Here is a 17,033-nt window from a genome sequence, read left to right on the forward strand (position 1 = left end):
CATCTACTGGCAGGAGGTCATATAGCGCTCTCCCTATGCAGAGACCTCAGCAGGGAAATGGTATTTTTTAGCACAGTGAATAAAGGGTATTTAGATGTTATACGTATCTGAGATGTGGTCATCTGCTGAGAGAAGCGGATCCGCTTTCCTACACTGCCCCAGTGCCTGCAATGAAAACTACAGAACCTGCTTCAGGGCAGACACACACAGCGGAGCGGAGCACAGGTCCACCTGTAAAAAGAGAAAGAATGCAGATCCTATTTTTTAGCACAGTGAATCAAGGGTATTTAGATGTTATACGTATCTGAGATCTGGTCATCTGCAAAACAGTAAGAGGTCCCTTCTGGGCAGTTTTATTGGTAAGTGTTCACTATAGGGAAATAATGTATAGACTTTTTAAAATATAAGCATTTTCTAGTGAAATTTCACAATCTAACAGCACAAAGCACCATATAAAAGAAAACATATGGTATTGCACAGGCTATTTATGGCAAAAGCCCTAGTGGGCCCCTGACACCCCAGCCCCACATTGTCCAAGTGGTGAGGCAGGTGACACTTTGGGGGCTGAGCCAGTGACATCAGGGGGGCAATTGGATGATTACAGGGCACTCACTTCATAGTCCTGTCAATGTACATGTGTATAATGAGCAAGATTCCCAGCTCACAGGCGCATAATAAGCAGGCTTAGAGTGCCAACATGGCCGCCGAAACAAGGAGCTCCCAGTTGCGGGTGACACAGCATAGTTAACTTAAGCTTTCCCCTAATTATTATTAGTCCTTACTGAATGTTGTAGTTGTTGATTTGCAGGGTCAGCAGCCATCCCTTTAGACCAGGGGTCCCCAACCGCAGGGCTGTGTTCTAGTGGGCCACCTCTGTGAATATGCTGTGTGCGCAAAGCACCGCCTGAAGAAAGGCGCGTAGAAAAGCGGCACGTCTTTATAGGCGCAATGCTTTTATACACGCCTTTCTTCAGGCGGCCCTTCGCGTACACAGCATATTCACCGCGAATTAAATGAATGCGGCGGGGAAGGAAAGAGCAGCACGGATGACCACCCTGCACATATAAAGTTGCAGATGGACACGCGGAAGAACGCGTTGCGCATATAAAGGTGCGAGTGAGCGCGCGCAGGCCCCCCCACCCCCAGTCCATGGAAAAAATTTTGTGCTTGACACCGGTCCCTGCTGCAAGACAACCCCAGTAATTATTGCAAAGGAAGCCTTATTTCCTGTAATAACTGCATATTTTTTTTTCTACCTCTCGGTGTAATGGGTGAATATGCAATATAATAAAGCCTATATTGAAGCAATACACATCCCTAGACCTCTTCAGGCAAGCACCAAATGCATGCAACTTTTTAGCACATTCTGTGGTGCGGATAGGATTCTCAGATGAAACAAGACGTGTCCCTCACACTGATCTTTGGACAACACAGACCATTTGGCCACTACAGGAGCATTTTCAGATTCAGCAAGGCTGTGAGTTAGACTTAACTTTTTAATAAGCGAGTGCTGAAAATTAAGGGAACTCTCTCCCTGAAGTGGTTGCACTGACAGACATTAGATAAAGTACAGTATTGATCCAATGGGTGGTCCAAAGGTATTTGGAGTAAAGTATTTTTTCCCTTCCGAGCCCAAATAAAGACAGCTTCGTGTGGGTTTCTTCACGACTCTCTGGACCAACTAGACATTTATGTATCCACATTCACATACATAAAGCTTTACCCACTGCAGAAAAAAACAATGTACAGGTATGGAATCCCTTAACCAGAAAACCCGTCATCCAGAAAGTTCCATACTACGGAAAGGCCATCTCACATAGACTCCATTATAAGAAAATAATTCTAATTTTTTTTAAAAAAATCCTTTTTCTCTATAGGAATAAAACATTCCTATACCTGTATATTGCCCAGTTGGGTCGTAGATGGATATACTGTTTTCTGCAAACATCATGGGGATCTTTTACCAAGAGTGCACTAAAATAACTTAAAAACCTATATGCACATTCCATGCAACTAATGGCTTGCAAAACCTTAAATTGTGTCAATGTTGGCACACAGGCCGGCAGGAAGGAATTTGGGGGCTGTTTTATTTTCATGTGGGAAACAAATAAAAGTTTTTTGATAGCACTAAAGCAGACGCAGGACAAATAAATGAGGGTTCACCCCAGAATCCCCATGTAATGCACAGAGCAGGGCCCTCCATATGGAAATCGGGGACATTTCTAGAAAACCCAGCTAGAAGGGCTGAATTGGTGACATTTTGTTTAAATACAATTCATGCAGCTTTTTGTTTTGGTAACTGTACCCTATTTGCTATGAGGGGATCGCTATAAAGTATGTTGGTGCATAAGGGCGAGATCACACGAAGCGTAGATCCACTCAGAGTCGGACTGGGACCCCAGGGGCCCACTAGAAACCTTACCATAGGCCCACTCTCCAAACTATTTTTCCTCCTTTCTTCAACCAACCCCTTTATTCTCCTAGTCTCTTATATTAACATTCTAGCATCTATTCTTCCATTTATTTCTCTTCTTTGTTCCCATCTAGAAAAATGGAATGACCATGAAACAGGCCAAATGCATACCCCCCGGTACAGTCCTGGTTTCTATAGCGCATCCCACTGTCCCAGATAGTTCAATGAATGTCCCGCATTTCCGTAATAGATTATGGAAATGCAGGACATTCATTGAACTATCCAGCACAGCAGGATGCACTGGCTGGAGCCGGGCGCTCCGGCTTCTTTTGCTGCGCTGCTTCGTATGCCACTACTTGTGCAGCGCGACAGGCCCTATTATAAGGTTGTGCCCCGTGCGTATGTGTGACATCAATACGCACGGGGCGCAACTTTATAAAAGGGCCTGTCGCTGCTGCACAAGGAGCTGCATAAAAAGCAAAGCAGCAGAAGAAGCCGGAGCGCCTATGGGGGCTACTGTGTATGAAGCATTGTGTAGGGGGGTACGGTCTATGGGGGCACTTACTATGGGGGCATTGTGTATGGGGGGTACGGTCTAGGGGGGTACAGTCTAGGGGGGCACTGTGTATGGGGTCAATTGGGGGCACTGTCTATGGGGGGCACTGTCTATGGGGGGGTACTGTCTATGGGGGGGGTACTGTCTATGGGGGGGGTACTGTCTATGGGGGGGTACTGTCTATGGGGGGGGCAAAACTGGTACATAGTTATAACACACTTATAACTGACTGCCTTCTCTCTATATTTGTATTTTATACGTAGGAGTTGCTATATTTTTTACTTAGGTAGTACAGTATGAGGGTATAGCACATTTGTGTCTGATCCCGCCATTTCAACTATATAAAAGGAGTATTTTTTTTAATGGGGTGTGGTAATTGGGGCGTGGCCACAAAAGTGCCAAAAGTTTTTGTCCCACTTTTCATTTTTCAAATGTTGGGAGGTATGCCAAATGGTCAGGAGCAGGAGGACCTACTGACACATGGGCCCACCGGGAGTTTTCCAGGCAGTCCGACACATCCGCTATTGCCAGCCCTGCATTTTTCTGTCAGCCTGAGAGAAGCGGATCCGCTTCCTACACTGCCCCAGTTCCTGCAATAAAAACTACAGAATTTGCTTCAGAGCAGACACACACAACGGAGCGGAGCACAGGTCCACCTGTAAAACGAGAAAGAAGGCAGATCCACTTAACTGAGGGAAAAATGCAGGATTGACTGAAGCGGATCTGTGCTTCATGAGACCTCGCCCTAAGAGCTGACAGTTAACAGGCAGCAGGTGTATCTATTAATGCACTAACAGGGTTAGAACTGACAAATAATGTAATTGTGCACAACATCAATATACCATCCAAAACAGGTCCCAATGCACAATTTGCACAAATCAGATATTAGAAATATGTCAAGTCATCAGCAGCTGCTTGAAAGGGAAATAAAAGAACAAATATGCGCCATTGGCACCTCTAACACCAGAAGGAATATGGCTTTAACCCTTTAAATGGCAGCAACATTTCAAATTTCAGTTCCACGAAATGCCAGACATTTTGTGAACATTTTGTTCTCTGATTTTAGGCACATTGCCTGGGGGGGGGGGGTTAGTTTAGGTACAAAAACTGTATAATTTTTCTCAGGTAAAGCTGAGCTTTCTCAATCTGTCTGGTGCCGGACTTAGAAAAAAACACAAAAAAAATACACTGACCCCCCAAAACAACATATTTCTGGAAAGCAAACATTAGGGTGAACCAAAAATGGGTACCAATGTGTTCCTACTCCAAACTACTGAGTCGCAATGCTTTCCCAATATTGTTGAAATACCGGAAAATCGCCTCAACACTTCCCCTTTACCTTACCTCCCATTTAGCATTAGCTACCATAAAAAAACATTCTTAAAGAGATACTGACACCAGAAATGAAAACTTTTTACATCTATCAAAACATTGTCTTTGCATGAGCTTTATAATTTTGCCATAAAAGTATTTGCTGATGCTTTTCCATTCCTTATCTGATCCCCCATGTTCCTCTATGAGGGGGCGGCCATATTTGTCCAGCAGTAGGCTGTTAGCATTAGAAGCTGTAACTGACAGGCTGAGAAGGGACAGTCAGGTTGGCAAAACAGTCAGGTTTAGGAACTTCAAGCAACAATTACTTACAAAACCAGCCCTAACAGTGAAAAAAGATCAACATGACCTATAGGTAAATTTTTATGTAGATTCATAATTTGAAAAGTTGTTTTTTCGTGTCAGTATCACTTTAAAGGAGAAGGAAAGGCTAAGTCACTTGGGGGTGCTAAAATGTTAAGCACCCCCAAGTGACTTTAATCGCTTACCTCGTATCCCGGGCTGGTGCCCCTGTTAGGAGAAAACAGCACCAGCCCGGGGCACCTGTAGCGATGCGCTTCCTCCTTCCTTTTCAGTAGAGTGAAAAGCCGACTTCTCTGTTAAAGTTCCACTATTCACTCGGAAGAAGGAAGCGATCGCTGCTACCCCGGGCTTGTGCTGTTCTCTCCGTACAGGGGCACCAGCCTGGGGTAAAAGGTAAGCGATTCAAGTCACTTGGGGGTGCCTAACATTTTGGCACCCCGAAGTGACTTTGCCTTTCCTTCTCCTTTAATGCCAATGAATGCCAATGTATTGAAAATACATTGACCCCCAAATCCATAGTTGCAATACTTTCCCAAACTTGGTGTGCCATAAATTCAATGCATTTATGGCATTTTTTGGGGGGTACCATGTATTTTTGGAAAGTACACAATCGGCCGAATCGGATTGTTGATATACTGGAAAATCGCCTCAACGCTTCCACTTTCAAGCACCTTATCTCCCATATAGCATTAGGTACCATGAAAAAATATCCTAAACATCCAATGTACTGAAAAATGCACAGACCCCCCCCAAAGCCATATATCTTTGGAAAGCACATTCACGTGAGTCAAAAATGGGCACCCATATCTTTCCAAAGTTGATTCGCCTGCACAGTTTAATGTGCTCCACATTCAATGCTAAATAAAGATCTCTGTTCTAAAAAGAAACAACTAAATATCCCACTTAAAACATATGCCCCTCCCCCACCAAAGACTTTGTTATTTGAATCAGCCTTCCCTATAAGAGTTGTAGTTGAGCCACATGGGAAGGGCTGGCCCTGCTACATTAGGCTACTGACCCCCAGATATGGCTTGGGCCTGCTCACTACCCTAGTCCATAGACATAGTTTATCTCACAGCACTGCTGATGGCTAAAGCTCTGTGTGCGGCTCCCATTCCCAGTAAGGAGGTTCCAGAAGGTTCCAAGAGGGAGTGAATCTCCAGCCATGTACATTATACAGCCCAGGAAAGTGCAGAGACAGAGGGGCCCAGTCACATGATCAAAGCTGTCAGAGAGATGAGATAAAAATGAACTGTTAATATCCTGACATCTACTGGCAGGAGGTCATATAGCGCTCTCCCTATGCAGAGACCTCAGCAGGGAAATGGTATTTTTTTGCACAGTGAATCAAGGGAAATAATGTATATAATATATAATGCATTTTCTAGTGAAATGTCACAATCTAACAGCACAAAGCACCATTTAAAAGAAAACATATGGTATTGCACAGGCTATTTATGGCAAAAGCCCTAGTGGGCCCCTGACACCCCAGCCCCACACTGTCCAAGTGGTGAGGCAGGTGACACTTTGGGGGGTGAGCCAGTGACATCAGGGGGGCAACTGGCGGATGACACAGCACCACTTTATAGTCCTGTCAATGTACATGTGTATAATGAGCAAGATTCCCAGCTGACAGGCACATAATAAGCAGGCTGCGGGTGACACGGCATAGTTGACATAGTTTCCCCTAATTATAACAGGATACATTTTAGGTGTTGTTGTACTACAGTTCCCATCAGTCCTTACTGAATGTTGTAGTTGCAGATTTGCAGGGATAGCAGTCATCTCTTTAGACAACCCCAGTAATTATTGCAAAGGAAGCCTTATTTCCTGCAATAACTGTAATTTGTTTTACTGCCTCTCAGTGTAATGGGTGAATATGCACTGTATTAAAGCCTATATTGAAGTAATATGTGTCCCTAGATCTTTTCAGGCAAGCACCAAATGCGTGCAACTTTTTAGCACATTCTGTGGTGCGGATAGGTACTTATATCAATTATAGTACAAGCCCATATGGTTTCTCAGATGAAACAAGACGTGTCCCTCACACTAATCTTTGGACAACACAGACCATTTGGCCACTACAGGAACATTTTCAGATTCAGCAAGGCTGTGAGTTAGACTTAACTTTTAATAAACGAGTGCTGAAAATTAAGGGAACTCTCTCCCTGAAGTGGTTGCACTGACAGACATTAGATAAAGTACAGTATTGATCCAATGAGTGGTCCAAAGGTATTTGGAGTCAAGTACTTTTTTCCCTTATGTGCCCATATAAAGACAGCTTCGGTAGGTTTTTACACCACTCTCTGGCAGAAAAAACAATGTATATTTCCCAGTTGGATTGTGGATGGATATACTGTTTTCTGCAAACATCATGGGGACCTTTTACTAAGACTGCACTAAAACAACTTGCAACTTATGGCTTGCCAAAACTTTCCCACCCTAGAAACAAAGAGCAGTAAATGAAATTGTGTCACTGTTGGCACTCAGGCCAGCAGGGAGGCACCATCTTAATAGAAGGTTCATCCAGGTGATAGGTGAGAGTTTTAGTCAGTTTTACAGAGAAACCAGTAGGGATCTTAAATTCAGGAAGTAGTTTTATATGGCTAGAGATCTAAATCCACAAAATAAACTGTATATATAGGTGTAATTGGAGCACCCCCATGAATTAAGACTGCCTGTGTATGGTAATCAGCAGCATAGGTAATCCAATGCATGAAGAACAATTTGGCAGGAAAATGAAAGTGGACAGGCACCATTTAGAAAACATAGGAGCATGAAGTAGTTGCAAACAAATGTAAGCTTGAAATTTATTTAAAAAAAAATTGTTTTTAATTCAGTGTGTACAAAGCCAGAATACTTTATAACAGCCGAAAAACCATTATTAGCAAATGCAGGTCCCAGTTTTTCTCTCCACTTCCACATTAGCCCTGGTCTAACCCGTCAGTCCATTTCTATAAGGTTGGCTTCATAGGTGCAGGGATATTGGCTGAAGCTTGTTCCAGGTAAGCCAGTTGCCCCTGTGGCATCTCACTTGTCTTTTTATGTTGCCCATTTATTTCTTCTAATACCTGTTGCCAGCTCCGGAGTTTTGTCAGGTGTTTCTGTATAAGAGCTTCCTTACGTTGCAGCTCATTTCTAAGCTCAGAAACATCCTGCAAATGAAAAACAGTTATTAGCAAAAACTTCCAATGATGAGGATAGGTCATGCCTTTGTCCAATGATGGGGGCAGGTCATACAATTGTTACACCTCCTATAACATTTACGTTACATAAAACATACAGTGGTGTAATTACTATTTAGCGGGCCCAGGTGCAGATCCCCCTCCCCTCTGCAAACACGTTCAATCTTCTTTTGATGGGCGGGCACGCAAAATTCTCCACAGATTCAACACCATTTTGTCTCCTGCAGGCCCCAAGTGGGTGCCTCTTGCACCCCCAGTAGTTATGCCACTGATTGCATAACAATAACTTGGAATTGTCTGCATAGTGCATTGGGTATAGGGAAGTACACAAAATACTAAAGAACTGAATTAGTCTATGTTCAAAGGCAAGAAATACAAGCTGGGTGTGTAGAGAGACCTCACAAACAAAGGGAGGGTGGAACTTGAACTATTCTGACAACTCCAATAAAAGGAGCAGTTCACCTTTAAAGTACCATTTAGTATGATGCAGACAGTGAAATCCTGAGGCAATTTGCAATTGGCCTACATTTTTTTTGTTTGTTTTTTTATTTATGTTTTTGTCCAGGAGCTCTCAAGTGTAGAATTTTAGCAGCTACCTGGTTACTAGGGATAATTTACCCTGGCAACTAGAAAGTGGTTGAAAGGACAGAGGGAAAGATGAATAGGAAAGGTCCAGAATTGACAGATAAGTTATAAAAAAGTAACAATAAAATCATACTCACAGAGCAAGAATAGGCATTCTATAACATACTAAACTTATAGGTAAACTACCGCTTTCATGAATCACTGTGTAGGACCAAATACTAAATACTAAAAAGAATTGTTATCTATGGGCAAACTCTAGCAAGTTGCCCAGTATTCACAATCAAGGTCGCCAATACCTTTTAAAACAATTTTTTCCATTTTTATACATTTAGAATGTTCTTCTGTGGAGCATTTTGCACAGCTGAGAACATTTTTCTTTCAATTGGTTTCCATGGGAAATAATAAACAGCTTAAATAATGGGATCTTAACCTAGGGTTCTATTCCCAAAAATAGTTCCCCATGTTGTTTAGGGTGCGCCAATAATGTCCTGTGATAGAGTGAAATTTGCTGTCCAATAGGCAGTAATGTATTCTGAGAGAAATCTGCTTCACTTCATATTTTGGTGTTACTGTTCATTTAAACTGGGTCCCATTAAAAGTATTTAGGAGCTAATTTATTACATTATGCAATTGCTAATTGCAGACACCAGAATAAAACTACATTTTTCTACCAAAGAAAGAAATGTGATTACTGTCAGCCCACCCAGACCTGCAGCCATCAGGCAGATCCTTCCCTTCCATTTTAATTAGAGATATGCTGCCTGGGGCGCGAGAATGATGAGAATGATAATTGGCAGACAGCAATGACACTATGGTATGATCCATACACAGACCTGTCACCATGTTCTATGGGTTCTGATGACCTGAAAACCCAACTTCAGCCTGAAAGCAGAAATCAAAGCTTTGGTGCCATGTTACCCAAAGGAAGGTATTGGTGTAACGTTACATTGGAAGGTACTGATGTAGTAACTTGTATACAGTATGTAGGGACAGGACCCATACATACATACATACATTCATTCATTCAGAGTAAAACAAATACAACAGAAGCTGCAGTTTGGGCACAGGCCGATGCTTTCTTTGCGCGCTGTAACAGTTGCATGTTATTCTGCCAAGATGTACTTATGGGGGCTGAGTGCTCACCCAGCAGTGCGGTTTCATGCAGAGGAAGCGGGGGGCTGTCTCTCACCACAGAATATACCAAGGTGTTAGCATTTATATACAGGGCCGGATTTGTAAGCCGGGCACCCCAAAGCCACCCCCTGTCCATCGCCCCCCCCCCCGCGCATGCACGATTGAGCGAACGACAGGCGCGTATGCGCAAACTCGCGATTACACATGCGTGGGTCTTTACAATCGCATGCGGAGCAGTGGGGGAGCGGTCCCCATTGCTCCGTATGCGACACAAACTTTAATATTTTGGTGCGGCAGGGTGGCATGCCGCCCCCCAATTTGTGCTGCCCTAGGCTCGGGCCTTTGTGACCTTTCCACAAATCCGGGCCTGTTTATATATTGTGGTCTTCCTCGTTATAGTTTATTAACTTTTTGTGTTTCTCGTTCTGTTGCTTTAATCGGAAATACACTTAAAAATTGTTTTTTCAGTTTGCTACAGATGAACCCAGGTACGGTATCTGCCTGCAGTATAGCATTCTCCATCTGTACTGATCAGATCTGCTGCATTGTAAATAATGAAAGGGGCCCACACTGGACACGCTCGTATCATTCATAACACTGATTAAATTTGTGTTTTACCTGTTATTGAAAGTCCTATTCCTATCAACTTTGCAGTTGGTCTTCATTGTTTTGAGTTATTTGCCTTTCTCTTTTGCCTCTTTCCAGCTTTCACTGACCCCGGCAGCCAAAACCTATTGCTCTGTGAAGCTACAATGTTATTGTTATTTTTTTATTGCTTATCTTCCTTTTTACTCCATCACCTATGCATATTCCCATCTCTCATTCAAACCACTGCATGGTTTATAAGGTAAATTAGACCATAGCAACCTAATAGCTGCTGAAATGCAAATTGGAAAACAATAAAAAAATAAAGACCAATTGCAAATTGTCTCAGAATATCAATGTTTACGTCATACTAAAAGTTAGGTGAAGGTCAGCTACCCCTTTACCATTGCTTGTTTTGAGATATTTTGAATAGCCTATACCTTACAGCACTTTAATAAAAAGTACTCATATTCCTTTAAATAAAGCGCGGGGGATGGCCCATTGGTAGCTGGGGGAGAAGGGGAATATGCTCAGAATTTCCTGTCAGGCTGATGCCGGGGGTTCTGGTTCAACTACATCTGGAGGGCAGTATGTATTTCAGCCTGGATGCGCAGTCTATTTATGATGCTTATTTTTAAATACAGGACACTGGGCATTCAGTTTAATGTTTATGAATGTGTTTCAGCTTTGTACAGTGATCATACCTATGGCAACTACACAAAAAATGAAAAACATCCACGCAGAAAAATCTCCGCACAATCCAAGAAGCACCATCCCAGCAAAAGTATAAGTGAGTATTTTTGAGTCTCATCTCTTGTCTGTAGGGCTCATTTACTTTGACCCCAGGGGCAAATGCGGGAGAACTAAAGGGCAAAAAAGGTGTGCCCCTTAGTACTCATTTACATGCATTTGCGCCCAGGGTCTGGCTGCGCACTGAGCATTGGATTGGAAATCTGGCAGTAATTGCAGAGCACAGCAGCCATACTGCCTTCCATATGGACTTTGTATGTAAGGGGGTGGGAGGGGGCACCTACATGGCAAACACAGGTTTTTACACTCAATATAAACACGGCAGATTGTGGTTGTTTGCAATTTGCACCCTGCGCATCACTAATTATATGACCCACAATGTGTGTTTATTTATATACATTTCTACCAGACTGGGCACATTCTCAGACTCTTACAGCCACTGGTACATGGGGCAATTCTGTGCATTTTGTTCCAGCAGTGATTTGTGGGCAGGGAACAAAGCTCTCTAAACCTGCCCCTCATTCTTGCATGTTAATTCTCTTACACATAAATAAAGTAAAAGTCGTTAAATACATCTTCTGTGGGTGCTCCCTTTCCCTAGAATATGCCATTGAGAATAAGGAAGGTATCTCCTCAAGCAAATTGCCTTCATTGGGCTCTAACGCTTCCAAATAACTCACCCTGGCACAAATGTTTTATGTAGTGAATCAGAGTCAATTCTCCATTCTAATAAATCGTCTAGGCAAAGGGATCACCCCCAAAAGACGTATTAGACCTGTCAATTAAAATCAGACAAACTGCTGAAAGGTGGAGAGTGAGGAATAACTTGATTATTACAGAAAGGGAATTATAAACTGATTACATTTAGAAAGTTCCATATTTTCCTCTTTAAGTATATTGAGAGCTGATGGGACTGAGTTTGTTGATGTCTCTGATCAGAGCGCACCATAGCTGTTACTATTCCAAAATGAAAATGTGTTCAGCTTTTCCCACCCTCTCCATTAAAGGATAAGTAAACCTTTAAACAAGTCAATGTAAAACAGGTGGCGCTGTTGTGACAAAATGTGTTGCGTCAAAATGCATTCATATTAACAGTACCTCAAAAAAAATTATTAGAAATCTTATAATAGCATTCTCATTGATTTAATTTAAAGGTTTACTTATCCTTTAATTGCAGAAGCAATGGATGTTTTATAACATGTGTTATGTTGCTCTACCAGTCCAACTGTTTAAGCTTTCTACTGTTTAATACTCAATACCTAAATACATATTGTAAATGTAATTGTTTGTACGCTCCACCTGTTTTTAATTCCAGATATGGCCAGTGTTGAAAAGGGGAGGAAGAACCAACAAGACAAAGTTTGAATTTTCATTAGATTAATAACATGACTTTTCACTTCAAGTTTAATCTGGTTTAACCAGAAGATGATGTTCTTTCTTCTCAAGAGAAATTAGGGCCAAAGAAGCCCAGAGCCAGTGCCGCAGTGCCCTCCATGAGAAAACTCACAATGAACTCAGGATAAAACTGATAAAGGGTTTTCAGTCAATCAGTCTGGGGTTTCCCAACTGTCCTGGAATGAAAAAGGTTCTCCCCGACGGCTCCTTTGGTCTGTAGAAAGCACAGGATGCTGTGTAGCTCGGCTGGGGGCACGTGGGCCTGATGTAAGCTTTCTGTAGGCATCTTTGTGTGACATCTAATATTTTATTATATTTTGTCATTGGGTATCAGTGTCGGACTGAGATGGCAGGGGCCCACCAGAAAACCCTGGACCATAGGCCCACTCTCAGAACTTTGCTCCTCTCCTCCCTCAAACTCTTTATTCTCCTAGTCTCTTTCTCTACATACTATACTCTATTCTTCCACCTATTAAGCTTCCTTGTTCCCATACAGAAACAAGGAAAGACCATGAAATAGGGTAAACAGTTAGAAGCAAGAGGGGCCACTGACACCTGGGCCCACTGGGAGTTTTCCTGGTATCCTGGTGGCACAGCCTGACACTGTAGGGTATGTTAAATATACTGCCACCACATGGAAAATTGTTTACAACACTGCTTTGGACACTTACAGCACATTGGGCTGACTGGGCACTCTTGGTGTCAGCCTGTATCACCTAAGGCACTAGGTTGTACCTGCTACTAGGGCGAAAAAGTTAAAAAATGACAGAGGCAAATTTACATTTTTCATATAAAGAGGAGCTGGACTGTAAAGAAAGTGTGACTAGTGATGTGTTAAAATCCAATTTTCCTGATATTTGACAAATTTCTGATTTTACAGCCATGATCGTTAAATGACTTTCATCCCTCTTTTCTAGTAATTTGCTTAAAGGAGAAGGAAAGTCATTTTGGCATTTTACTGCCAATAGATTTGCCACATTAGTACCACATAGAACGGTATATTTACTCTGCAGAAAGCTTTACCATACCTGAGTAAAGAGCCTTAGACACTGTAAGTGTCTTCTAGCAAGGCCCTCTAGTGGCCAGCATATGAAAAACATCAAAAAGGAGAATAAATGACAAAATGTATATACATACCTCCAACATTTGAAAAATGAAAAGAGAGACAAAACGATTTGGCGCGCGCAGCGTGGCAATTTTTACCACGCCCACTGTTGTGGCCACGACCCAATTACCACACCCCATTTGTTTTAAAAAAATACTTCTTTAATAGAGTTGAAATGGCGGGATCAGACACAAAAGGTGCTATACCCTCATACTGTACTACCTAAGGAAAACAATATAGCAACTCCTACATATAAAATACAAATATAGAGAGAAGGCAGTCAGTTATAAGTTAGTTATAACTATGTACCAGTTTTGCCCCCCCATACACAGTGCCCCCAATTGCCCCCATAGTCAGAACCCCCATACACAGCACCCCCATAGACGATCCTTCTTCTTTTTCGACTCCGGCTCCTTATGCGGCGGCGACAGGCCCTTTTATAAGGTTGTGCCCCTTATAAAAGGGCCTGTTGCCGCCGCACAAGGAGCTGCATAAGGAGCAGAGCCGCACAAGGAGCAGAAGCGCCCGGCTCCAGCCAGCGCATCCCGCTGTCCCGGATAGTCAAATGAATGTCACGCATTTCCGTAATCTATTACAGAAATGCAGGACATTCATTGAACTAACCGGGACAGCGGGATGTGCTATTAAAACCGGGACAGTCCCACGGAAAGCGGGACAGTTGGGGGGGTATGTATACACATCACAGTTAGGGCTCTGTATCTGCTATGTACTTTCTTAGAGCATGTGGCCCCTCCTTACAAATGGTTAAAACGTGACTTAATTTTTTTTTAATAGAATTTGATTTTTAATAGTAAATTGATTCTCCTTTTTACACTATTGACAATATTGCACTTGTTGATATTAGAATGAACACTACTTGGAAATACAGTGTTATAATGCTAGTTGAAACCACATGGCTTTATATTATTTCAGTGACATTTATTTTCAACCAGTTGGATAAATTAGCCAGTCTTTTGCCTTGAGCCACCATTTTGTGGTATTCTGTGTGCCGCTCAGATCACCTGACAGGAAATACTGCAAGACGTTAGCTCTGTTCATTCATTGGCTGATGTAACCCAGCATGTACAGTGTGTTTGTCTTTGGTTTATGTGCCTCACATGAGCTGGAGGGCAGATTTAGTTTTTGAAATGGCAGGTTTTTTTAAATAGGATCTTTCCATAGCACCAATAAAGTATATTTTTCATGAAAAAGCTGTGTAAATGTGGTTTATTTTTATAGAGACCTGCAATATTTATGAATATAGCTAGGTAATAATTCAATTTTTTTTGGTTCACATTCACACATGATTTTTTTCAAAACTTGCAAGGAAAATTTCAGACAAAATTTGCCTATCCGAATTTCTGTGTATGTTCACAGATAGAAATCGATGAAATAGAGTTTTACAAATCCATTAAAATATATATATATATAAATATATATATACAGTTATATATATATATTTGTTTGAGTGTTTTTTGAGTTATACTGTAATACGTAGTTTGTAGTCTCACAAAATGAAAATTCTAGAATGTTCCCAGGAATGAGACCCATGAGGTATATAGCCCTTTGCATATGATTCCCAGAGGTGTGGGGGTTAGATGCTCAGAAATGCTGTGCCCCCCAATGATATAACAGATTTACTGGCCCCTTGGCACACTGTGCGGTGTTGGCTGCGTTACACTGCAGCTATTTTTGTGCAGACTGGGAGACTCCTTGCCCGCTGTATTCTCATGTCTGCTCTTATTCCGTTCTGGCTTTTCAAACACAATCAGGGCCGCTCAGGGTTTTCTGGAAATGTACAGTGAGCCCCCATGTTTTATGTCTTCCTTCTATATGTTACACATCTGGTTCAGTGGGTAGGTGTGGCCTGATGTATTGGGGTGTGGCCTGAACTGAGCATGGATCAGAGCAGTCACAGGAAAAGCAAACTCCCTTGAAATGACCATAGCCTGTACAGACAGAGAACATGTGCAAGTTTAGCATATGAATTCCCCTGTACTAAGCACATATAAGTTTAGAAAACTGCCCCTATTAATCATTTGAAGGATATATGTTCACTGATTAGATGAGAGTATTATAAGTTTCTATTGAGAAGGTGACCATTCCGACTGTGTGCTGATATGCTTAAATACAGATCTGGTAGATCTTGTGGTCTTTATTTCCACACAGTGAAGCACCAATACAGTCGATAAGCACCAGAAAAGTTCTTTTGTAGCAAACACAGAGTCCTGTTACTGCCATTTATAGTTTTGTCACTTTCCTCAACTCCTTCAGGGAGGCAACCCAGGGCCTTAGTTAAGGGTTGACAGAATAAAGGCAAGTATATAGGCTACAAGAATAAACAGCAAAGATTTCAGTGGAATAAAAACAACAACATTTATTGGCTCAAATAAACAAAAACATAACTCATAACAAAAGCATACTATACCAAAACATGACCAGGTGCAACCTAATCTCCTAACGCGTTTCGCACCATGTGGCGCTTCATCAGAGGAAGTATATAGGCTACCCTGGTAAATGTACACCAGTTATGGATGCCAGTGAGTAGGCTCAGGTCTGACCTAGGACCCTAAGCAGCTGCCAGTTTGGAACAGAAGTGACTTGTGCAGTTTTGTGCTGAACATAACAGTAAAGGAACAGGGGATTGGACACCTTGGTGAAATTAGGTGGTCCCCATAGTTACATAGTTACACAGGGTTGAAAAAGAGTCCATCAAGTTCAACCCTTCCAAGTAATCCAAGCACACACAACCTATACTATCACATCAATCTATACTATCACATACATAAATTATATATACCAACATCAATACTAACTGTAGATATTAGTATCGCAATAGCCTTGGATATTCTGATTGTTCAAGAACTCATCCAGGCCCCTCTTATAGGCATTAACAGAATCTGCCATTACCCCATCACTAGGAAGGGCATTCCCCAACCTCACTGCCCTCACCGTGAGGAACCCCCTACGCTGCTTCAAATGGAAGCTCCGTTCCTCTAATCTAAAGAGGTGGCCTCTGGTGCGCTGATTGTTTTAATGGGAAAAATAAACACCCCCTATCTGCCTATAATCCCCTCTAATGTACTTGTACAGAGTAATCATGTCCCCTCGCAAGCGCCTCTTTTCCAGAGAAAACAACCCCAACTCTGACAGTCTAAATGATTAGTTGGGATCAAGTACAGGTACTGTTTTATTATTACAGAGAAAAGGGAATCATTTAACCATGAAATAAACCCAATAGGGCTGTTCTGCCCCCAATAAGGGGTAATTATATCTTAGTTGGGATCAAGTACAGGTACTGTTTTATTATTACAGAGGAAAGGGAATCATTTAACCATGAAATAAACCCAATAGGGCTGTTCTGCCCCCAATAAGGGGTAATTATATCTTAGTTGCGATCAAGTACAGGTACTGTTTTATTATTACAGAGAAAAGGGAATCATTTAACCATGAAATAAACCCAATAGGGCTGTTCTGCCCCCAATAAGGGGTAATTATATCTTAGTTGGGATCAATTACAAGGTACGGGTATGGGATCCCTTATCTGGAAACCCGTTATCCAGAAAGCTCCGAATTACGGAAAGCCTGTCTCCCATAGACTCCATTTTAATAAAATAATTCAGAATTTTTACACTGATTTCCTTTTTCTCTGTAGTAATAAAACAGTACCTTGTAACTGATCCCAACTAA

Source organism: Xenopus tropicalis, chromosome 1, assembly GCF_000004195.4.
Source record: "Xenopus tropicalis strain Nigerian chromosome 1, UCB_Xtro_10.0, whole genome shotgun sequence".
In the NCBI taxonomy this organism is placed as follows: domain Eukaryota; kingdom Metazoa; phylum Chordata; class Amphibia; order Anura; family Pipidae; genus Xenopus; species Xenopus tropicalis.